The sequence below is a fragment of the Choristoneura fumiferana genome, chromosome 19 (genome assembly GCF_025370935.1).
Source record: "Choristoneura fumiferana chromosome 19, NRCan_CFum_1, whole genome shotgun sequence".
NCBI classification, from domain to species: domain Eukaryota; kingdom Metazoa; phylum Arthropoda; class Insecta; order Lepidoptera; family Tortricidae; genus Choristoneura; species Choristoneura fumiferana.
In genome coordinates this window covers 5,645,215-5,669,475 of record NC_133490.1, presented here as the reverse complement: position 1 = coordinate 5,669,475, position 24,261 = coordinate 5,645,215, and the positions used below count along the sequence as shown (strand labels likewise).

General features: G+C 38.1%; 1 protein-coding gene across 4 annotated transcripts in view; it reads right to left on the bottom strand.

The window, feature by feature from the left end:
• Gfrl (Glial cell line-derived neurotrophic family receptor-like) overlaps positions 1-24,261 on the bottom strand; it is a 305,325-nt gene that overhangs the window by 251,961 nt on the left and 29,103 nt on the right. The gene's annotated exons all lie outside the window — the stretch shown is intronic.

The following is a 24,261-nucleotide window of genomic DNA, read 5'->3' as shown; positions in this document are numbered from 1 at the left end:
GGAGTATAAGACAAGTTAGGGCAATGAACGTATCACCATTATACATGCATGTAAGGGAGATGTCATCTTGATAATTGCTAGAACCGTAGTTACAGTCTGCAGGTCCCTTTGCCTATATGATTCATTTATCATAATAACCTGCATACAAACATAATACATGTACATAGATTATATATTGACCGTTTTAAATTGAGGTCCTTACCATCAAAGCCCCGCCCGGAGGCTCCCTAAGGGGTGAGTTCCAACAAAATAAACAGTCTTTATTTTTCACGCTTTCTCTGCAAGTATAACAAACTTTATTCTTCTTTGTTAAGGTCCCAATTCGAGATGATTCATTCATTGCCGAGTAATTCGGTTAAATGATGCCGAGGCTTTTATTTTAAACTAGCTTTTACCCGCGGCTTCGCTCGCGTGAACCATACACATTTCAAAGAAGCAAGCAATCAAGCAAGCATGCAAGCAAGCAAGCAAGCAAAGCAAGCAAGCATGCAAGTAACCATCTAAGCAAGCTTGCAAGTGAGCATGTAATTTTGCAAGAAATAGTGCCAGCAAGCATGCATTCAAGCATGCAAGCAAGCGTGCAAGCCAGAAGGCAAGCAAGCATGCAAACAAAAAATCAAGCAAGCATGCAAGCAACCATCTAAGCAAGCTTGCAAGTGAGTACTCGTATGTAATTTTGCAAGAAATAGTGCAAGCAAGCATGCAAGCAAGTATGCAAACAACAAATCAAGCAAGCATGCAAGCAACCATCTAAGCAAGCTTGCAAGTGAGTACTCGTATGTAATTTTGCAAGAAATAGTGCAAGCATGCATGCATTCAAGCATGCAAGCAGGCAAACAAGCATGCAAGCAATAATGCAAGCAAGCAGAGTTAGTACGCCAGTGGTGGTAGTGAAAATCAGTTCATCATCATCATCATCAACATCATCAGTTCGTTTATCGCTATCCCGCCTGAACTATGCTATTTTCCGGGATAAAAAGACCCTTAGGAGACTTTACGGGTGTTTATTATTTAGTATCGAAAATCCAAAATTTCCGAGATTTAAAAAGATCCGGCCGCAATCGAGTGGGACGCATAAAAATATGCAAATCTCCAGAAAAATATTAATGTATGGTACAAGTATGATAACACTAGCGATTGTTAAAAGGCGTGTACACTATCTTCTTTTTTTCATGTAGCAGGTACTCGTACCCAGCCATATGTGCTCAACCCTTTTTTTATGGGTCAGTTTCCATTCATTAGCTACTTTTAGCGATAAAACGGTCCAGCCACGACTGCGCGCGATCGACACCGCAAGCGTTTTCTCTGTCCACTGCGCGGCCGAGACGCTCGCTGTTACCTACCTAGCAACACACGCAATGAACAGAAATTAAATTTAAAAAATCAAAAAACCCGACTGCCAAATCTAAAAGGAAGAAAATAAACCTAGTGGTCTAGAACTGTTAAGTAGCTAATTTAAAGTTCAACAGTCGGGACCCATTACTAAAAGTTTTTGAGCGTCACGATTTAAATGGGTCCCGACTGTTGAACTTTAAATTAGCAACTTAACAGAGTTCTAGACCACTGGGCTTATTTTCTTCCTTTTAGTTTTGGCAGTCAGTTTTTTTGATTTTTTTAATTTAATATTTTATTTTACACTTTTTTGATATTTATGTATTATAATCTATATATTTAAAATGGGCTAAATATCAGCTTTCATTTGATACCCATATTGTTACATTACAAAATATATTTTTTATTCCTCCGCCTCCGTTTTTTTTTCGCAGACGCCATATTGAAATATTATATAGCCTGTGTCACTCCGACAGTTATGACGAATCCAATGATACCTCACATGTTAAAATCCGTCTAGCCGTTTAGGCTGCAGCGAGGAAGAAATGGACATACATACATTACATACATACGCTCGAAAAACATAACCCTCCTTCGAGCAGTCGGGTAAAAACGCTAGCCGCGCCGACGCATGTAGTAGTAGCACCGTGAATCGTCCTGTCAGAAAGCCGTCGCAGTAATGCGTAGACGATTCGCTAATGGTTTTTTATAGGTCTTTAGAATAATGGCGGCGGGCCGGGCATAACGTGACAAAATGACACACGACTCAATGATGCGCTGGGCGTGCCGGCGATGGTCTAAGCGATGGGCGACAGCGGGGAACACGTGCGTTGAAATAAGTTTTCAGTAAAAATATTTTTCACGAGCTTTTTTTTGTTTACTGTACTTTTTGTTAACTATACTTGCATTGTCCTCCAAACTACATATCCTTGCTGAATTTTAAGTCAATCCGATCTATTGAAGAAGATTAAATTGGTCTTGCGAGGTTTGAAGACCATTTGCATAGGTACAACATGCAAACATTGTAAGTTAAATAATCGTTCATACCATACACTTACAGATATTCCAACAGCACCGACGCAGTATCCTGCTCTTTTTATTCTTCTAAAAACCCAATCTCTAAAGCTCGTCTTAATGGAAGTACTTTACCCAGTCTGGTTTATCATTCTATTATAAGGCATGAAACCTTGCCCCCATACCTAAACAATCTTACATAAGCAGCATTGGAAGTTGCCAAATATTTCTAATTCAAAGATATTTCGGTATCTAATGTTGTTTACCTTCTCTTTGCGTTTGCCATACTTTTTACTAAACTATGAAAACATTAAAAGTTTACTTTTTCTCTAATTTTGTATTGTAATTAATAAGTACCCAGTCGAAGAAAAGTCGTTATGAAAATTATTAGCAGCAGTCATCTCAAACGGGCTAATCGATAAAACGCTCCTCGCTTCTAGTCGGGACACCGTAATGTCCGCTCGTTTGTCTCTTCCTATCAAATTAGCCCAGATTACCCTTTCGGCCGGCAACAGCCTAATGCGTGGCCTTTGCCCCTTTTTACCCCCTTTAGCGCACTGTTTACACTAACTGACAAGATTCAACGTGTTTGTAATTAGCTTATAAGAGTTGTATACGAGTTGCGTTACTCTCGTAGTTTCGAAGTGTTTATGAAATAAGTACTTGAGTTTAACTGAGCGAGGCCCAGGCGAGGTGCATGCAAGCGAAACGGGCGAAACTATCTTATATGCCTCTAATACGTCGACCAAGCAATGCTTTTAACACCCAGAGGTTGAATATCATTTGTACAGTCAGCAGCAGAAGTGGATAAGAGGTTACGGTGCTCATAATCTAAACACGACTCTAAACTGCGAAGGTAATAAGAGTGTTAACATTATTTCGAACACCAGAACGCTCATCTATTTCAGCTGCTGACTATACGGCTTATAATATCAAAGACCATTCTAACTTAAAAGTAAACGTGAAAATCAGTCTTGTTGTTTTTTCGTGGGAATTGTCATAAAAACCGGCCAGTTGCAAATGAACTCGCGTACTGAGGGTTTCGTACAAATTTATAGGTATCTAAGAAAATCTAGTGTTATAAGAGCCCCTCTTCTAAGCAAAATGTACGCAGTGTGGGGTCATTTTAGATGGTTTTGATAGAAAAACATAAAAAAATAAGGTTTTAAGACTTATTGATTGGTTGTTTGGCTTTAGCTTGAAGCAGTAACGAATACACACTCATATTTTTTTATAATATTGTAATAGAATTTTTAATGCCTACTTAAGGAGCTACAGATATAATTATAAGTCAAACGGCTATCGGTTCTTTAACCTTGTATCTCCATTTTGTCGACTGGATTTTGAAAAAAAAGAACATTTAATTTTGTATGATTTTTTTAAACACTGTCTAAAAAAAACACTAATTTCGTATCTCCATTGACGTGGAAGATCTAACATAAACGAAATCTACATATTTGGGTTCGTCTTTGACGTCTCTAAAAACGTGTCTAAGTTTTTCATTTGGAACTAATTAACACAAAGGTTATGGCCAGAAAACCAGTTTTTTGCCCTAAAATTGTTCAACTGTGATGCCAAATATCTCGAAGACAATGAACTTTGAAGTAAATATGGGATACTATGTATATTGCTTAAAGCCGTTGTTGTTAATATAATAAGCTACAAAAACATTAGAAAACTAAGGAATTCAGATCGAAGGTCATTGGGGCATGGGGTCCCCTTAAACATCCATTTTTCTTACAAACATGACTCAACCCTCGTGTTCAAAAATAAATAAAATAAAAATTACACACATATAATTATATATTGTGTAAACAATTCGATGTTGTTTCAAAATGTTTTCCTTCTCAATGTATTTAAGTCTCCGTTTGCACTGGAAGGAATGTTGTTTTTCATGAACCAAAGAAACGCTTCATTTGCCTCACTGCACTGCACAGCTGTTTCCACCAGAGATATGCTGCGCCAGGATAGGTAAATGAAGTGTTTCTATTGGTTCATGAAAAACACATTTCTCGCGACACATCCTCGCACACTCGGACATCTTTGGTTGAAACTCAGCCTTACCCTGTATATCGAGTATGTGTAAATAAATCTATCTCTCTCTCTCAATTACTTCAAGTTCATTTTAAGGTTCAACCAATAAAATAGCCACAAAATAATTCAAATCCAAGAAAGCTTAGAATATGCTATAGTTTTTAGTGAACGAGTCTCCTTGAGAAGGTCGTATCGATTCTCTCTTTTTCTGGGTAATTTATGCAATCGCAGGGCTGTTTCACCTCTGAGACGTTCTAAAATAGTTCCATCCATCCATCCATCCCAGCCTATATACGTCCCACTGCTGGGCAGAGGCCTCCTCTCAGAACAAGAGGGCTTGGGCCATAGTTCCCACGCGGGCCCATTGCAGATTGGGAACTTCACACGCACCATTGAATTGCTTCGCAGGTTTGTGCAGGTTTCCTCACGATGTTTTCCTTCACCGCAAAGCTCGTGGTAAATTTCAAATGTAACTCCGCACATGAATTTCGAAAAACTCAGAGGTGCGAGCCGGGGTTTGAACCCACGACCCTCTGCTTGAGAGGCGATAGGGCAAACCACTAGGCCACCACGGCTTTCCACTAGGCCACCACAATAAAATAAAATAGTTACTTTTAGATAATACTGAAAAAGGAAAAGACTAGTTAAGTGCGAGTCGTGCTTACGCACCGAGGATTCCGTTAAGTCTGAGACAAAACTATTGTAGGTATAACTATAGGTAGGTACGCCACAAAATCTCAGTTATTCCAATGGGGTGTTGAAAGTTGTTTGTTGAAAGTTTCTCGATGAGGGCTACAACATAGATGTCGCTAGTGTCGCTGCTTAAGTGACTAAATAAGAAAACAAACAAGCTGAGATATTGGTGCATAGGAAAAATTCGTGTCTGTACTCCTGTCCAGTGGTGGTGTAGGGGTATGGCACGCGGCACGGAATGCCGAGGACCTGGGTTCGTTTCCCAGCGCTGGCTAAAAATAGTTTTTCTGTGTATCTATATTTCAGTTTGTATTTTCGACATAGCTCTAACCAACAAAAAGTTGGTAAACCCCCGACTTTGTCACTTCAACGTTCAATATCTCAAAAACGGCTGAACCGATTTTGATAAAACATGTCATTCAAATCGACGCATTCAAATCGGTTCACCCGTTTAAGAGCTACGGTGCCACAGACGGACACACAGACACACATAGCGGTCAAACTTATAACACCCTTCTTTTTGCGTCGGGGGTACAAAACAGTTTAATTATAACCTGGTCCTAAATCAAGCTGAGTAATGGCGCTGTGACAACAGCATAAACCCCAGGTTGGCAATTACGGCGCATGATCGATAAGCATAGTGGCGTCGGTCGGTCTGGCCACAGAGTACTACAGAACGTACACTCGTAGAATCGAACCAACTGAAATCCACTGTGGAAATTTTCCGTAGAAAAAGTCAAAGTGATACCGCATTGCTTGACAAGGGAATTTATTATGACACTCACTGTGAGAACGTTCTACGGGGTCAGGAATCAAAAGGTTCTACTGTACCGTCCGTACTACAGATGTAGCGAATACTGTTTTGCCGTCGTATTTTGTCGTAAAGGTCGTATTTACGTTGCTTTCTTAGCGAGCTTACTGAAGTTGACTGAAGATAATTGAGAAAGTAAGATAAATACAAACTTATCTGACAAAGTACCTACTATGAAAAAACATTATTCACTAGATTTGTACTTAATATTGTAACTAGAACACATAAAAAAAAATCGATGGCCTCAAAAACTGAACGGTTCTCTTATCCTTATCTTATATTTTTTTTAAACATTCAAAGGTAAGTAAGCAAAGGCTTCCTGGAAGAGATCACTCTAATGCGATGAGACCTCCTATTGCTTCCCTTGGAAAATCTCTATATACCTACCTGTTTCTTTACTGCTACTATTGTGTTAGTGCTTAATAAAAAGTTATTGTATTGTATTGTTCGCCTTTGTACTGTATATCGACGTTTGTCAATTGTGCTTGTAAAATAAAGAGTTTACATACTTACAGTTACAAATATCGCACCGCTGAGTTTTTCGGAAGTTACGTGCGAAATTACATTTGAGATTTACCATTAAATTTACGCCGAAGAAAAATATCATGAGAACACACCAATTCAATTGTGTTTGTGAAATTATTCTGAGTACTTACACACAGGGCCCGCATGGGAACTTCGGCCCAAGCCCTCTCATTCTGAGCCTGTGCCCTGCATTGGGACGTATATAGGCTGAGATGATGATAATGGATCGAATAACAAGCCATGCCTTGCCATGTCTATGAACTAAGAATGTATTGAAATGGAAGCAGTTGCAACAAGCGTGTTTATACAGTGCACTATCTGTCCTATACCTGAACTATGTGACCTTAGACTTTCCTAATACGATTCTAATGACTGCAACCTTACAGTTTGTAGAAGTTTCGGTTATTCTGAAAGTCGACTAAACCTCATAAATAAGATTCATGACATGAAATATTAAAAACGTTAAAAAACCGACTTCAAAAAAAGGAGTAGGTTACCAATTCGGTATGCACAGGACGTCCACTACCGAGATGGACGGATGAACTGGTCAAAGCCGGTTCACGGTGGATACAGGCCGTTTCCAACCGATCTGGAGGTCTATGGGGGAGTTCTATGTCCAGCAGTGGACGCCCTTGGACTGATATGATGATGATGATGAGGAACTTGAGGAAGTGTCTGCCCTTTTAGCTCACGTGACATTTTTATTCACATTACTAGCTTTTACCCGCGACTTCGTCCGCCTGAAATTCGGTTATCGCGCTGTTCCCTCGGGAACTGTGCATTTTTCCGGGATAAAAGTAGCCTACGTCACTCTCTGGCCCATAAACTATCTCTATGCCGTTGCTCCGTTGCGGCGTGAAAGAAGGACAAACATACAAACACACACTTTCACATTTATAATATTAGTATGGATTAAAAGTTCTGTGTTTAATGCGTTTTAACGGGAAAAGTTACACTATGTAAGAAAAAATCACCAAAGTAATTAACAACAAACATTTAGCGGCAACTCCGTTACAAACAATGGAAAACTATTCCCTTATCGTTTCCTTGTCATTCGAAACAAAGCCTTCTTCACATCGACTTCTGTAAGGAGTATAACCAGTCTCCACTGAACCATTACCTCACAAGTACCCTCGAGCGGACCTCGGAAACGATTCTCCTTCTTACCCAGCCCCCTATAAGTGCGAGAGAGACGGCTATACGTTTGTCAGCGGAGCGTTAACAACATCGATTTTTCTAAGGAAAATTGCTGACGAGCCACCACTATATTTGAGTTCTTTTACTTAAGATGCCGATTATTTGTATGTTATAATGAGACTCCCTTTTGTTTTGTTTGTTTGTTTGTTTATACTCTTTATTGTACAAAAAGGAAATTAAACAAAAAGGTTACATTAAAAAAAAAGTATAGTATATGTGTATGTGTATAGTGTATGTGTGTTTGATATATGTTTAACGTTTTTACGCGGTTACTGGAAAAGTAATTGTTTGCTTTTGGTGCGGGACTTTTGGAGAGTTGAGCATGTAGTTGGATGACCAGTCAATCCGGTTGCAGGTTGACCTTGACTACGCAAGAACAGGGTTCCTGTGGGACGGACATATTTGGCGAATAATTATTATTATAAAAACTTTTATTTAACTTGCAATGTTTGTTTATTAAGGGGATGTTTCACCATCCATTGATTAGCGTTAACCGACGGTTAAATGTGATGCCGTCTCCGTCTATTCGAACAAAACAAATAGAGACGGCATCACACCTTATCGCCAGTTAACACTAATCAAAGGATGGTGAAACAGCCCCTAAATGTTTAATGTATCTATGTATGTGCGGGTCAAATCTTGAAATTTGAATCTGACCCACTTCCAAAAGTCAAATTGACTTGAACTTTAAGCGAACATTCAGCAGGTTAATAAAAGTTAAATTCTCTAAAGTGGCTTTACTCTTACTATTTAAAATATAATCATGAATTAAGATAATTAAAAACAGTGAAAGTTTCAATTTATGACTTTCTTTAAAGTCCGCAACTAGAGTGTTTTTAATGCACACATTTTTCGCAAGAAAGTTAACGAAGTTGATGTTTTGATGATTACTACCGTTAGGATTAGAGAAAGCTTTCGCGTGAGTTTTCTGATGCAAGAATTTTTTTTTTTTTTTTTGTGAATTTCCACGTGACTTTGAGCAAAACCCTGGAAATTTGAATTCAAATACGCAGGTAAATTGTAGTGAAAAATAAACAAGTTTGTTCGTACAACAACATTTTAGCTTAACTAATAGCCAATCAATGCTAAACAATAATAACAATCGAGCCTCCCCTAACCAAACATAAATACGAAATTTAACCCTACAAATTAGCCAGTTTCACTTAAACCCCTTCGGCAATAATCTAAATATAAATAGAGAGCTGTAACAACCTCCTTGTACTTATATGGTTTGTTACCGCCTTACTTGATTTATTGAGTCAAAACGGGGTGTGTATGGAGTGGATAATACCGCAACGTTATTACGAATTACGGTTATGATGTAGCGTGATGTAACTTTTTGGGGGTACATTGGAAGGGCGTAAAGTCAAGGTCAGGTAGGGTGCGATAAAACTTTAAAATCCTACTTTAATAGGTGTTATAAATGATAAACTATGTGACGATAGGATGTTTGTTAATTAATTACGCAATAACAGCTTGACGGATTTGGATCAAAATTTAGCACACAGATAATTTATAATCTGGTCTGGATTATTACATAAATGCTTTTTTTTTTCGCAGACGTGAAATGTTGAATCGTATGCCTTGAGACCCTATTAACAGGACCTAGTAGTTTTAGCGAGTGTTAATAATGTTAAGAAGTTCATGGTTGTACCTTTAGCCAAATTGTTTCTTCTTTTTTTAGGCCAATAGGGCGTGCTGGCCTAGAGGATCATGGATTTTAACCCAGACTTGCACCTATGAGTTACTCGGAAATTGTGCGAAATTACGTTTAAAAATTACCACGAGCTTTAGGCACTTGTCCCACCGCCGACGATGAGCGAGAAGCGAGTAGAGCGAGTAACTAGAAACAAGTGAGCGAGCAGCGAGAAGCGAGTGTAGTTTTGTCGCTCGGCTGTAAGCGAGTGTTCACGTGCGACGGGCGATTACTCGCTCCACTCGACTCGCTCGTGCGGGGCGGCCGCCAAGCTGACATCGCTGAGCGAGTATCTATAGCTCAGCGAGTTTTATAGCTCTTGTCGCTGCGACAAAAGATGTAAGAGCGAGTTCTCGCCGACAGTGTGAACAGCCAGCGATCAACTATTAATATATGCGTCTCTTTTACTCACACAGGATCTTATATCTTTTGTTCGTTTCTTGAGCGAGAAAATAGTCGATAGCCAATCGTTTCCTCGCTGGCGGTGAGGCAAGTGCCTTACGGTGAAGAATAACATCGTGATACGAGGAAACCACACACGGATGAAGAAATTTAATATATGTGAAGTTACCAATCCGCACTGGGCCTGCGTGGAAACTATGGCCCAAGCCCTCTGCGAGAAGAACTCTGCACTGGGACGTTTATAGGCCGAGAAGAAACCACCGAAAAAGCGTCAAAATGGTCAAATCAAAGGGGCTAGCGACAGATAACCCCTTCCCGTGAGCCTAAGCAAAACAGCGCATTCGCTTGTGCAAGAAACTACCGTGTCTAAATCCGGATAGTTGTTTATCAATAAGGATTATCCAGCGAAGGCGATGGTAAGTAGGTATTATCGGTAACCGAATCGCACCGATTGCGTGTAAGAGACGGTATTGGGTTCCAAATTGGATAATATTGTCGAAGGTTTTTATGTTAATGCGATAGGCTTTGAACTGAGCATTAATCTTGCACGTGTTAGACCGAAATGACCTTAAAACCCTTTACTGTGGATTATTAAATTGCGTAGAGAATGACCACTATCCGCCATATCTACTTACCTACTTTCTGTTTTGTTTTCATTCAGCTTTTGTAAAGCCACACACATCGCGATAAAAATTATTGCGATAAAACTTCGTCTTCGGCCTACTGCATTGTGCATTGCAAACAAAGAAATATCGGTAGTTTATGTGCGCCTTTGATGTGCGCGAGTTTACCGACAGTGGGGCGAAGTGTTTGCGGCTTCGCCCGAAGTGCCGAAGTCATCCCAGCCTATATACGTCCCACTGCTGGGCACAGGCCTCCTCTCAGAACAAGAGGGCTTGGGCCATAGTTCCCACGCGAGCCCAGTGCGCATTGGGAACTTCGCACGCACCATTGAATCGCTTCGCAGGTTTGTGCAGCTTTCCTCGCGATGTTTTCCTTCACCGCAAAGCTCGTGGTAAATTTCAAATGTAATTCCGCACATGAACTTCGAAAAACTCAGAGGTGCGAGCCGGGGTTCGAACCCACGACCCACTGCTTGAGAGGCGATAGGTCAAACCACTAGGCCACCACGGCTTCAAAGTATTCGCGAAAAAAAATCGAATTGACTGTACCCAATCATTATTATTATTAATATGCCACTGAACCCTTCGTCGATTCGTACTTCGCCGGTCTCCTAACTAACTAACTATTAGATATTCTGTGTCTGTAGGTACTACACTTGTATTTTTGCTTTATGTCTCACAATTTACTATCATGAAGCGCACAAAGGTACTTAGCCTGACTTACAGCCGTTTGTCTTGATAGAGGTCTAGGATTGTAAAACCTAGACGGTGGAGGCAGAGCCACTTGAATATCTTAAATACATATTAAACTTCGACCCGAGAACAAACATTCGTATTATTCATACTGTCACATATCTGCCTCGATCGGGGATCGAACTCGTGACCTCAAGCTTCATAGTTATGTTCTCCAACCACTTGACTACTGGTACTCTACAATGCAATCAATGAGGGCTGCCCTATCGTTTTTTGTCTCACTAGATGGCGCACTGTTGCGTGAGGTTTTTATGTATGGCTTTCAAAGTCTGTTATTACGAGCGTGAAAACAAAGTTCAGATTAAAATCATATTTAATACACCTTAAAACCGTACTATAAAAATATCGAGCATGCCACAGTTGCATAGTCCCCGTTTTGTTCGGAAAAAAGGGAGGACAAATGTTTCCGAAAGACAAAACTGTCTCAAACACAGACATTCATTGCCCCGGAACGCATATTTGCCATAATTAATTTCAGATATTGCAAAATATACACAAAATTATTCTAATTATAAATAAACCCCCGTAGCTCACCCAAAAACTATGAGATTTGACATTTCGCAGACCTCACGCTACACTAGCGCCTCTAGCGGCGAATTCACACGCGATAGCCCTCATTCTAATATAAAACGTCTTCATCGCTCGTTTAAAATTTCCCTCCACCACGTCCTTATAATTTACTTTCCTTGAAAAATGAGACCACTAGACCAAGCATACCAAATAAAGGAGTGGATCTGCGAAATGTCAAGGAAGCTCAGGCACCGACTGAAGAGATAGTCCACAAATAAAATACCATTGTAAACTGACCTCCCACCCCCCTTTTCGCGGTACTTTGGGACCTTCTCGCAGGGGTGGTATGATTGGAGACGACGGTTCTGCCTTCGCTGGGGGGCGTTGTCGAAACCTACGTGGCTGGAGGAACATCGCAATTGCCTGCCACTTTTCTACACGGTTGATTTATTTCCTCATTACGATGTTTATAGAGCGGCTGAAACCGACACGCTTTTAAATGTTTCAGTTTCGGATTTAATCTGTTTTTAAATTTTGATGATCGCAATCTTTTGCATCGTACAAAGTGTTTCGGTTTTTACGTTGACGCAGGTACTTCAATAGTAAGTATTGAACAAAAAAAGTATTTTTTTTCAGTAGTTTCTTTTCAATCATGTCGTTCAAACTACACATTACATATTCATACTAAATTTCTAGTTAATTCGTTTACAAAAAGTGGCCGAAATTTGACTTGTAATATTCTAGGTGTGTACTTGTTCGATGTATTCACTCCATTTTTGATACAAGGTTTTTCTGTTGACTGCATTTGCATTATCGTTCAACTTACATCATTCCAGCCTATTTACGTGCCAATGCTGGGCACAGGCCTCCTCTCAGGACGAGAGGGCTTGTCCGTAGTTCCCACGCGGCCCCAGTGCAGATTGGGAACTTCGCACATACCATTGAAAAGTACTTCACAGGTGTGTGCAGGTTTCCTCACCATGTTAACCTCAACTTACATTATGTATACCAAATTTCAAGTCAATCCGGATTAAAATAAACTTAACTACATGATTTGACCCAACAATAAACAGGACAAGTTAAATGAAAGCTTTTATAAAAACTTTTACTGCTAAAACATTTCAATTTATTTTTAAAACACCTTGTACAGCTATTCCCTTTCTTTACTCATACCCTATTTACTTAGATTAGCCCATCTCGTCTCACTTCATGCCTGTAATTGATCCCTCTAGGGCCCAAATCAAAGTCTTGCCTGTCTTCGAAGGCTAGTTTCGAGTGAATAGCCCTTTTGACAGTGGCACACGAATCCAAATATACAAGGTGTTAATTAAATAACTGAAAACCAGAAAATAGTTTGCTCAAAATCGAGAGTAGAATCGATTACATTATGTTGTGTTTGTGTTTTAAATCCCTTTTTTATTGTGCCCAGTCTGGAAGTTACGACTGCAACAGGCGCCAATTAAATATTTTAGCGAGGTTGCATACTATTTCGATAGTTTAATACTGGCCGTTTTGCTGTCAATGTGTGATTTTAGGTTTTTCTTCTAAAAACGTCAAAGCGCAACCGACAGACTAATTATGAGTGTAGAGTTAGAAATGAAGTAGAATTACTGACTTACCAAAACACACGAATATCTTTTAAAATAATGAAGGTAATCAAAAACAAAAGCAATCAACTAACTAAAAATTAAAAAAATTAACACCTTGTATATAGATTTACCTGCGAGTGATACAAAAATAGATGTATTGTTCTTCCACGTTTAATCTAGCCCTTTACAGCGCAGTGTTTGCAGTAATGCTAATATTTTCTAAACGGTGGTAAGGCGACGGCGACGCGACAGCGATGTGACTAAAACAAACTTCTTCGATTTATGTTTAAGCGGCCGCAGTGGTTGGTGATTTTGTCGCTCAAGTATACAAATGTTTAGTAATGTACTAACGTGTCCGTATTGCATGTTTGGGAACAACGACAAGCGGCGATATTTCGATTTTCGTAAAGCGACAGCGAGTCGATAACGACTCAACGGCGATCAGATCAAAAATGTATCACACTACGTAAAGGCAGCCGCACTGCAACGTCGTTTGAGCGACAGAACGAGAGGTTTTGCGTGCGACTAGAGGCGATAGTCGTGCGTTGCCATAAAATCAAATTAATTCAAATCTCTGGCTGCATGCACAGTGTTCTTAACACCCGTATCAAAAACGTTCTGGCTGTATGCAAGTTTTTTTAACACGTGTTTAAAAACGAACTGGCTGCATGGAGCGAGGCCTGGGTGCATCAAATACTTTTCTAAATCTGGGCGACGCTTTCAAACCCTTGCCTTTGAAGGCCAGGGTCAGCGTCCGAGACTGGTGGCACGCGAGCGATGCCACTGACAAATCGCTCGACCATTATCAACCTAGCGTATTTCCATTAGGCCACGTACGCACGCACGCACTATGCTATTTTAGCGCGCCGTCTCTTTCTGAAGCGATACTTTGAAGAGGGACGGCGCGCTAAAATCGCGCGGTTAGCCACATAGTACGCCGTAGTACGGATAGACTTAGAGTTTTGCGTGTTCGTTCACTAAGAGGATCGCTCCCAATTAGTGCAATCGTGCAAATGTACTAGTCCGGTCTTTAGTTTTTTTAGTACACTGCATGGTTCGCTCCCGTTCCAATAACCGTTCCGTTTCTTTTTGCTATCTCACTCTCACTCAAACTAGTACATTCAATTTAAAGAATCATTCACTCAGTTTTATTCGGTTGGTGTCCGGGGTCGGTCAATTAGCTACGGGCTAAGGTTTCATATTCATGTATACAAATGGTTTCACAAATGTTTCATTTGCAACGCATTGTATTCTGATTCTGAAACTGTATGTTTCAGGTAATAAACTGAGACATGGGTCACCGAATTCGTGTCTAGATTCCTGTCCAGCGGTGGTGTAGGGGTTATTAGCACAAGGATGGGTTCGATTCCCAGCGCTGGACAAATTTTTCATGTTTTTCATATTCACGGGATACCCGTAAAAGTAACAAATTTGGAGTTGATTCTAAAAAAAAAACAATCATAATATGTTTCAGGATTTTTATTAAACCAACTTAACCTAACTATATGCGCAATTATCTTGAAATAAATAAAATAAATCCTGAATAGTTCACAGTTTCGGAATAAAATACATTTGGCCAAATGCCACACTTGTAAAACGAATCATTTATTTGAAAAAAAATGACAAATCATTAAATACTCAACAGAATGTTTACAGGATTTATAGACTAGAAAATAATGTTTTTAAATGTTAATTTATTTTTTCTTTTTTCAAAACATTTAAAATTAACTTATACATTAAAAAAAATCTTGCAATTTAAAAATAAAAAAATCTTGTTCACTTAAAAGTAGCTCACCAAAGTGACAAAACTCTGATCGTCCTAAAGTACATTCAGGAAGATTATCAAAAAAGGTTTACGGGTCCCTAGGTTGATTTTATCAAAAGGTGACTTGTATAACAGGCGGTCTATGCGAAAACATCTGTAATAAGCCCCCTGCCTTTTGTTGAACAGGGCCCCGGAGTACATTCCGCAAAGTTACAAGTGGCAAATATAAATCTTATTTGGCTACAATTTTCAACCGCAACAGGTAAATACGCGGTGACTCCTGAGTGAACAATCTTATAGTTTTTAACGCAGCATTTAAGCAAATTCGGTGCATTAACTCTTTAATCAAACAATTATACTTTAACAAATAAATATAAGTTAATTTTAATTAGTATATCAATCATAATATGCTCACCCTATTCTACATGAGAACTTGTCATGTATAGAATATAGATTAAACTACTCAGATTTGACATTTTCAATTAAATCTTTTTCCATCCAGCAAAAAGACGTTGATTAAAAACATGACATACAGATATTGACATCAAACTTATAACACCCCTCTTTTTGCGCCGAAGATTAAAAATCACTTAAGAACGTTTAACTAACAAGCAGTTAAGTATAAGGTAAGAATCAACAAAACCTCAGCCGGCATTCGAAACTAGAGCAAACTAAAGTGTTAAAACTAAACAAGAAACTGTTTAACCTGAAATTGTAAAGCAAGTATTTATTTGAGTTGGGGAACAAATAGAAACGTCGAGACTGACGATTACTGGCGCCCAAACTGGGACTCGGGGGACCAAATAAATTATTCAGTCAAACCTTGGACTGGACGAGTAGAGTGGGAACTGCTTTGGGTTGACGTTAATATTCAGCTATTTATACTGTAATAAGTAAACAAAACAATAGTATTTTATGCAACTGTATCGTAATAGGGGTCCTTAAAACACGAGTGAATTACGTACAGTTGCATACAATATTTTATCTATATCCATATATTAAATCCTCTATCATGGTGTTCAAGAACCATTGAGAGTGACCTGCATTAACGAGAACTAGGTAGGTATGTCTGCCCCACGAGCTGCGCCCGCTACTGCGCGCGCGTGGTCGCGGCGCCCCCCCCCCGTGCTGTAATGGAAATCTCATTACGATATATCCGTGTTCATAATAGAATCCAATGTCGTAATGCTGGTCATTACCTATGGTTTTAACCTTTTTGTTTTCCTAAAGAGTAGGTATAAACAAACAAACAAACATCACGCCTGTATTTCCAACTGGGGTAGGAGGAGCACACGAAACGTTAGCGCTTTGGAGCCACTATTAGCAATTTTAGGTTTTAAGCTTGACAAAAACGGTACAATACTGGCAGGTTGCGAGTTTTATACTGTTCAAAATAAACTGTATTCGCAATATGTTTAGTTCGTATTTGTTAAGTTACTTTTTTAAATTTAACATTGTACCTAAACGTGCTGGTGTCTCACAGCAAATATTTTTAAATAAATAAATATAGTCGGCTTAAAACGTATAGTTTTTTCGTCCAAATTAGGCCGAATACACCTGCATGTCGCCGAATCGGCACATCCCTACGGACATCGTAAGGCCACGTACAGACTGCCCGTGTTTATTGCCGATATGAACTTTATTGTCTAAAGGGAACCTTCTTGAATATCTACTTGAAGTTGCGTACTAAGAAGCCTACATTTTTGCTTTGAAAAGACTAAATACTAAGTACATGGCTCATTTTCTTTATCCTGTTTGTATACTCGTAGAATATATTTTCTTTAGCGCTTTGAGACGTAAATGTCTAAATTTTGACATTAAATATTTACACAGCCGTCATGGTTTGACCTATGGCTTCTTAAGCGGGTCTCGCAACTCTGACTTTTACGAAATTTATGTGTGAAATTAAATCATTTTCTTTTTTAAACTGTTGAATGTAATGATATCAAATAATAAAATAAAATGAGTCTTTAATGTACACCACAATAGTAAGTGATATATAAAACAATATATGATATACAAAAAACACGGAGAGAAAAAGACTACTTAATAGCGTTATTATTATTAAAATTTAATATGTAGCATTGTATTGTACAAAATGTTATGGTTATATCAAACTAGCTTTTGCCCGCGACTTCCTTTTTCAAGAATTCATTTATGGTATGGCCATTCCGTGGGAACTATTCAAGTTTCCGGGATAAAAATTATCCTATATCCTGTCCAAGGTCTCCACTATCTCCATTCCTTTCATCTAAACCACGCTGAATCAAGTCGAGCATTGCCGTACCATCCTTTTGTCGAATAGAGTACGGTATTTTTGTTCCCCAGTAACTTCTTTGTGAAAAGTAGTTTTTTCAAGACTATTTAAGGAGAAAAAAGCTACCAGTAACCTTCTATATACAAGCGGATAAGGTCACCGATCCCAGCACGCAACCATGTTCACCCCTATTCTATATTTTTAAGAAAATGCCACTAGATTTAAAATAATCTACTTCTGACTTCGATATTATTAGAAATAATAACATTTTCTTACACAGCTAAGAAATTTGTTCAAACAAAACAGTTTATATTTTATGCTGGTCATAATTCCCTGTTTTTGAATGCATTGCAGAGGGTTTATGATACGTGTGTAGGTAGATAAAAAATATTGCCATAACTTCATGTACTATTGTTTAATTCTGTGCCATAACTCACAGGCTAACATTGCAATTTAAATAAAAGCTTGCAAGAATTACCTCAAATTAATGTACTAAACGGGTAAGCGGTGGATGCAAGTGGCGAGTTGTCGTTCATTGTGGCTGTGTAAGGGGGAGGCCTTTGTTCAGCAGTGGACGTCTTCCGGCTGATGATGATGATAGACCTCCACTTGCTTTGGTTGGAAACGGCTTGCATTCACCGTGAACCTACGGCTTTAACCAGATCATCCGTCCATCTCCTTGGTGTGATAATTTAATCCAATAACTAATAATCGAAACATACGTTGACGCTAATGTTTAACTGATGTTAAAAACAATAAATTATTAAGTAAATTTATTGTTTATTATAAACCCATTCCATGAAATTTGACCCCCTTACTACTGTAGCTCTGCCTATTTAGTACCTCTCGACTTGCATACACAGAGTTGTCCTCGTTCCCTTCTACGCACTACAGGCTGTATAAAAGCCATTTGACATTTTTAGATCCTCTCGCTGAGAGATTTATCCTGTCAACCTCCATCTAGCGGTGGGACTTGGAATTAGTAGCAGTAGATGAAAAGGGTGGGCTGCCATGTGGTAAATTGTGGAGCTGGGACACGGACACGTGCATGAGAGATTCAGGTAAATCATGTACATTTTTATGCTTTATTTTGTATTGCAATTTTTTTTTAACAAAGAAAATTGATGGGGAGTAGGTGTATCCCTACATGTAGGGAGGCTTTTTTTTCTCGTCAAAAATCAGTGTGGGGTATCGTTGGATATGCTTAAAGCTTATGGGGTTGCGTGGACTAACTCTCTGCTAAATTGTTGCCTGGAAAAATTAAAAAAAAAACCGGCCAAGAGCAAAATTACAGCTTTCTAGCATTGATAGTCCCTGAGTAAAGCCGCGGACGACAGACAGTCAACAGATAGACAGACAGACATGGCGAAACTATTATAAAGATAAAGATAATTTGATTTGTAAAACATAAGTTCCAAATATACAATTATTCAATTGAATAAATAGATGTTCAATAGTAATGTGCCCTGTCCACCATCCATGTCTTGTCTACATCATAGATACATATGCAGGCTATATTTAGGTTAACGAATAGGTACCTGAAAGTCAATCAAAATTTAAAGCTTATTTTATTTGCCACGTCTTAGTACGGATTTGATTGAATAAGTAAGCTATATTTTTAAAATTAAAATATTCTACCCTGTATTAAAAATAGAAGTGATTGTATTTTTATCTACCGAAGAGTTATGTCCATTATCTGTTTTTCTTTGATAATTTGGATTGTGCTGTACAAGTACTTATTTCATGTTGGTTAATAAGCCGTTTTACTCGTATTAATAAAATAATAAGCTTTACCTAGATAAGTTTTTTTCATTGCTTGGCTTAGCTCCCGCTATGTTAGGTTCTAATGTACCGAGATAAGTGGCGCGCCGAGTGTTTCGTGCACCAGTGCGTTAACATTCAGTTAGCTGGCTCCAGCGGCGTGGACCGAACATTTTTTATTTTGTTGAATCAGGTGTTAAGTACTTTGATTTTGATTCAACTAACAAAAAATGTGTCGTAAAATGTTTGATATCTTAAATATGACATATCATCTTATAATCAAAGAAATTTATTAAATGTATTCAATTAAAAACAGTCCTATACTTAACAAACTTACCTATATAAAATAAAAAACTTACATAAAATAAAAATAGAACCTAAAACTACAACTATATAAAGAGTACCCCTTAGGCAAGGTCCCGAAGATGCTGGCAGCGTTTCCTCTTTGAATAGCTAGGCTAATTCTTTGTTCGAGGAAGCTGACGGCTCTTCGATCACCTGTGACGTCTACTAATCTTTTCGAAATTTCTTTAAAAAGTTTTAAAGCGCTAGGACCCCACGGACCAAATAAAATATTATGGTATATCTAGAGTATATGACTGTGGAATGCGCATGTATGCGAGTAGAATCGAACCTTTCATTACGTAACACATTGGGCAACGTCGGCTAAGTTCGAGATTATATACGAGCGAGCACCGTGCCTCTCAGTCTAACGCATAATCGCGTCCCTCGACCAACGCTGCTCCACAGAAGGCAGCATTAAACAAGGGCTTAAAACAATTTACTTGCCCCAGTTACAACGAGACTGACCCACGAAGTGTGAACTAATTATTATTTCACCATCCAGGAAAGTTGGGGAGATTACCGGGTCTTCATACAAATTAGAACCGCCGCTCCCGTGTCTGGAAAAGGTCACTTTACGGTTGTTTTACAACAACATATAGTCATAGTATGAGATACTTGAAATACTTTTGAAATTATATATCACTTGAAAATATCACTGGAAAGTGGCGATGAATTGGGCTGAATTTAAAAGTACATATATTAGTGGGTTGGGTAGGTTAACTACCTATATAGGTTAGCCTAGTGTATTCCTATTATTAATCCTTTTTTTATAATTGTTCTGTTTTTAACCATTTCTATTGCTTTTTTTAGGTATAATAATTTCGTCATCAGCCTATATACGTCCCACAGCTGGGTACAGGCCACCTCTCTGAATGAGAGGGCTTGGGCCGTAATTCCCACGCGGGCCCAGTGCGGATTAGGAAATTCACACACACCGTTGAATTGCTTCGCAGGTTGTATAGGTTTCCTTGCGATGTTTTCCTTCACCGTAAAGCTCGTGGTAAATTTCAAATGTTATTCCGCTCAAGAATTTCGAAAAACTCAGAGGTGCGAGCCGGGGTTTGAACCCACGATCCTCTGCTTGAGAGGCCATAGGGCAAACCAGTCGGCCACCACGGCTTAACTCTCACGCTCACGGTAAAATAATAATAAAAAACTAATAAATTGTGAAGAAAACTTAACCGTTATAGTTTTTCTTGTAAGTTTGATATACTTACTACCATCCTGATTTTTTTTAAATTTTCCACCCACCGGTTTAGATTTTAGAGAGGGGACGCTCGATTTTAATGAAAATGTTCACTTTAAAGTTGAATATTTTGCAAACAAATCACTGAATCGAAAAATCGTTTTAGCAACCCCCTAATGATTTTAAAAGACCTATCCAACGATAACCCACACTACAAGATTGGATGAGAAAAAAAATCACCCCCACTTTACGTCTAATCTCTAAAAAAAAAATTTTAGAATTTTTTATTATACCGTTTTGTCAGCATAGTTTACATATATATCCGTGCAAAATTACAGCTTTCTAGCATTGATAGTCCCTGAGCAAAGCCGCGGACGGACAGACAGACAGACATGGCGAAACTATAAGAGTTCCGTTTTAGCCATTTTGGCTACGGAACCCTAAAAATGGTTCCATTTTGTCATCGTATTTCCCATTTAGACAGTTTAAAAATTCATACACAATCTCTGTCGAAAAGTCGACAAAAAGCGAACATTTCTGATGAATATTGGCAAAATGCAAGTTTCGTAAATGTTCTCAAATAATGAAACTTCTCTGACGTGTAATCTCTATCAGTAAAACAGGTTCCCAAACTTCACAAGTCGATATCAACAATGTTAGGTATTCCCGGGGCGCTAACATTGTATCGGAATTATTCGTAACTTGGGCGCCTTGCTAACTTTAGTTTTATCTTCTTTAGACCAAAACTTATGTTTTAAAGTAGACATTTATATAATTCTACATAATATGAGAAAACACACATTTTCACGTGCAATACTTGAACAGATATAGGCAACGCTGAAAAAAATGATAGATTAAATTTACTTACCAGATTCCGTGTATCTAAATGTAATTAAAGTCGACGGTTGATTTTGGTCCTATCACGAATTTTGGTTGATTTTTCCAAACTCCATAATTAGTTTGTGTTTACCAAATTTATTAGTAGGTATACCGGGTGTGGCCTGTAATACGAGAAAATAATTAAAACATAGATTGTGTCGTCAAACTGAACAACATTAGTTCAGCGACTTTTAAAAATAATGGCGTCTTTAGATTTTCCCTTTTTCATACAAATTAAATACTGCTATCAAATCAATGTACGCCATCCTAGAACACAAGTAACGTCGCCTATCACGCTACAAATATCAAATATTTTGCTTTACATTGCTTCTTCGAATAAACTTTAGTGTAATAAAAAAATTAAAAAATATTATTTTTAAAAGTCGCTGAACTAATGTTGTTTAGTTTGGTGAGGACGATCTATGTTTTAATTATTTGCTCGTATTACAGGCCGCACCCGGTATATGTGTTGTACCTACCAAAATACTTTAGTACCTACTTATGTATTTTCATGTTTGTTTTTTGTTTTCTTTTATTTTGTTGTTTATTCTTATTTTTGTTGTATTTGTGTTTTATGTGAATAAATGTCTTCTTTCTTATCTGATGCCAGGTAAATGCCCTGCAAAAGTTGGCTGAATTACGTGAAAAATATGATAAATATATATAATAAGATCTCGTAATTTACTTACAAACCTAAGTTGAGGTTAAAATATAGTCGCTACCAGAGTTATGACGTAGGTAACTCTAACAACATTTTATAGTAGAAGCAGAATATTTTAATTTTTATTAAGTTAGTAGAATATTTTCATTTATATTAAGTACACGATATTGCCTTTTTCACTAAAGCCGGCAAACAGACATGTGGTTGACATAATAATCCATAAACACCTGCAATAGGCTGATACGTCGCCAATATTACACAAAAGGTACATCTCCTTTAAAATCAAGGCACCCACATCGTAGCAAGTTAAAAAAACCCAGCCGCTAGTTCATTTCGAGAAACAACATCCATCGAGGTAATTGGTATTGTCTATGAAAATACGGCCACAAATTAGCTATCTGACTGAGCTAGTACACTTGAAAGGCTGACTGTAAACATCCTTCTCAGTCCCGGGTTATCCCGTACCTGGGAAAAATCGAACTCCGGTAATCTCGTGATAGATGCCCGGGATTACTCCCGATCGGCCGGTAACCCCTTTCCGTTCACGGCATGCCTAAATGGGGGGAAAATGCAAGATTATGCGGTTTATAACTTAGAATATGGGTAAAAGTAGACACGTGTCTCGAAATGACATTCCTGCAGAGGCCTGTACATTGCTTTTCTACAAATATGCGAGGAAAAAAACGAAAACATTATATTTATTCGACACAATATGTTTATTATATATAACAATCTACCTACAATCTAAACAAAATTAACACTAATAGTAATAAAAATAAACCGTACTGATAAAAGATGCTGCGCAACGAGTTAGGAGTTTGTGGTGTGCCCATTAGGATATTTTCGAACTCATTTTATTTTCGTAAAAATAACACGGCAAAAAATCTTTGACAAAATGAAATTCACGTTCCCGCCTCAATTTAGATATTAAAGATTTGGGCCCGAATCGTATATTTGGTTCCACATAAAATATAGTAATCAAAATAAATTAAAAGAAAACTTATAAGATTAGGTTAATATAAATATTATACATTTTTACTTTTAGTTAAAGCGGCAATTCCTAAACGCACAACATTAAAAAAACATACCTTTGTTACAAAATATTTAGCAGTCCGAGAAGATAATTAAGTCAACTTTTTTAATCTTTGTTTTTGTACGTGATTATTAGACAGTTTGCTGGCTGTTTGGATGAAATTAAAAGTAAAAAACCTGCACAATAATAAACACTTCCCGGACATGTCCGGGAAGTAATACCACTTTTTTAAAATTTATTATTGCATCAACGCATATAACGATGGACTTAACGGTCGATTTTTCCATCATTAATGAGAAAACTGCTTTTACGTATTTATATTAATGTCTATAATGCAAATTGTCTGAAAGAGATCATTCTTTAGCGATGAGACCCTACGTTCTGTATTTTGTCTTGGTAACTAATAAGTTAACTTACTCGTATATTGTACTAACTTGTAGTGCTCAATAATTAATACCTATTGGTATTGTTTTGGTATTTTATCTATAAATTCTATCTTTCCTTAATTAATTTTAAATTCAAATTAATTGGACGCAACGTTTCCAAAACCATATTCTATTTAAAAAAATAACCCAGCTCTAATATTAGAGGAGAGCCAGAGACAACCTAATAAAAACTTAATTATCAAGTTCAATTTACGAAATGAGTACCTTTTGTTTTTTGTCACAGAAGTCTGTAACAAATAGATAAATCGACCTGATGAAAGAATAGTTTATTTGCTGGCTTATAAGCTGCGGTGCGAAACGAACTAACGAACTATAAATTTATTAGAAAATGTGGCCTAAAATAAATTCTAAAAGTGATACCTGGGGCATGGTACCGAAGACGCTGGCAGCATTACCTCGCTGGATTGCAAGACTGATGCGTTGAGCGAGGCAGCTGCCAGCTCTTCGGTCTCTTGTGCTATCTCAGAGTCTCTTTGATTAGTCTTTGAAGAGGTTTAGAGCGCCAGGGCCCCACGGACCAAGGGTCTCGACGCCGATAGGTACAAAATTATATTCGTAAAAATAATCCATACCAATATTATAAATACGAAAGTGTGTTTGTATGTTTGTTCGTCTTTCACGTCGAAACGGAGTGACGGCTCGACGTGATTTTTGAAATAGAGGTGATGTTTATGAGCCAGAGAGTGTCATAGGCTACTTTTTATCCCGGAAAATGCATACTTCCCGAGGGAAAAGCGCGCGATAACCGA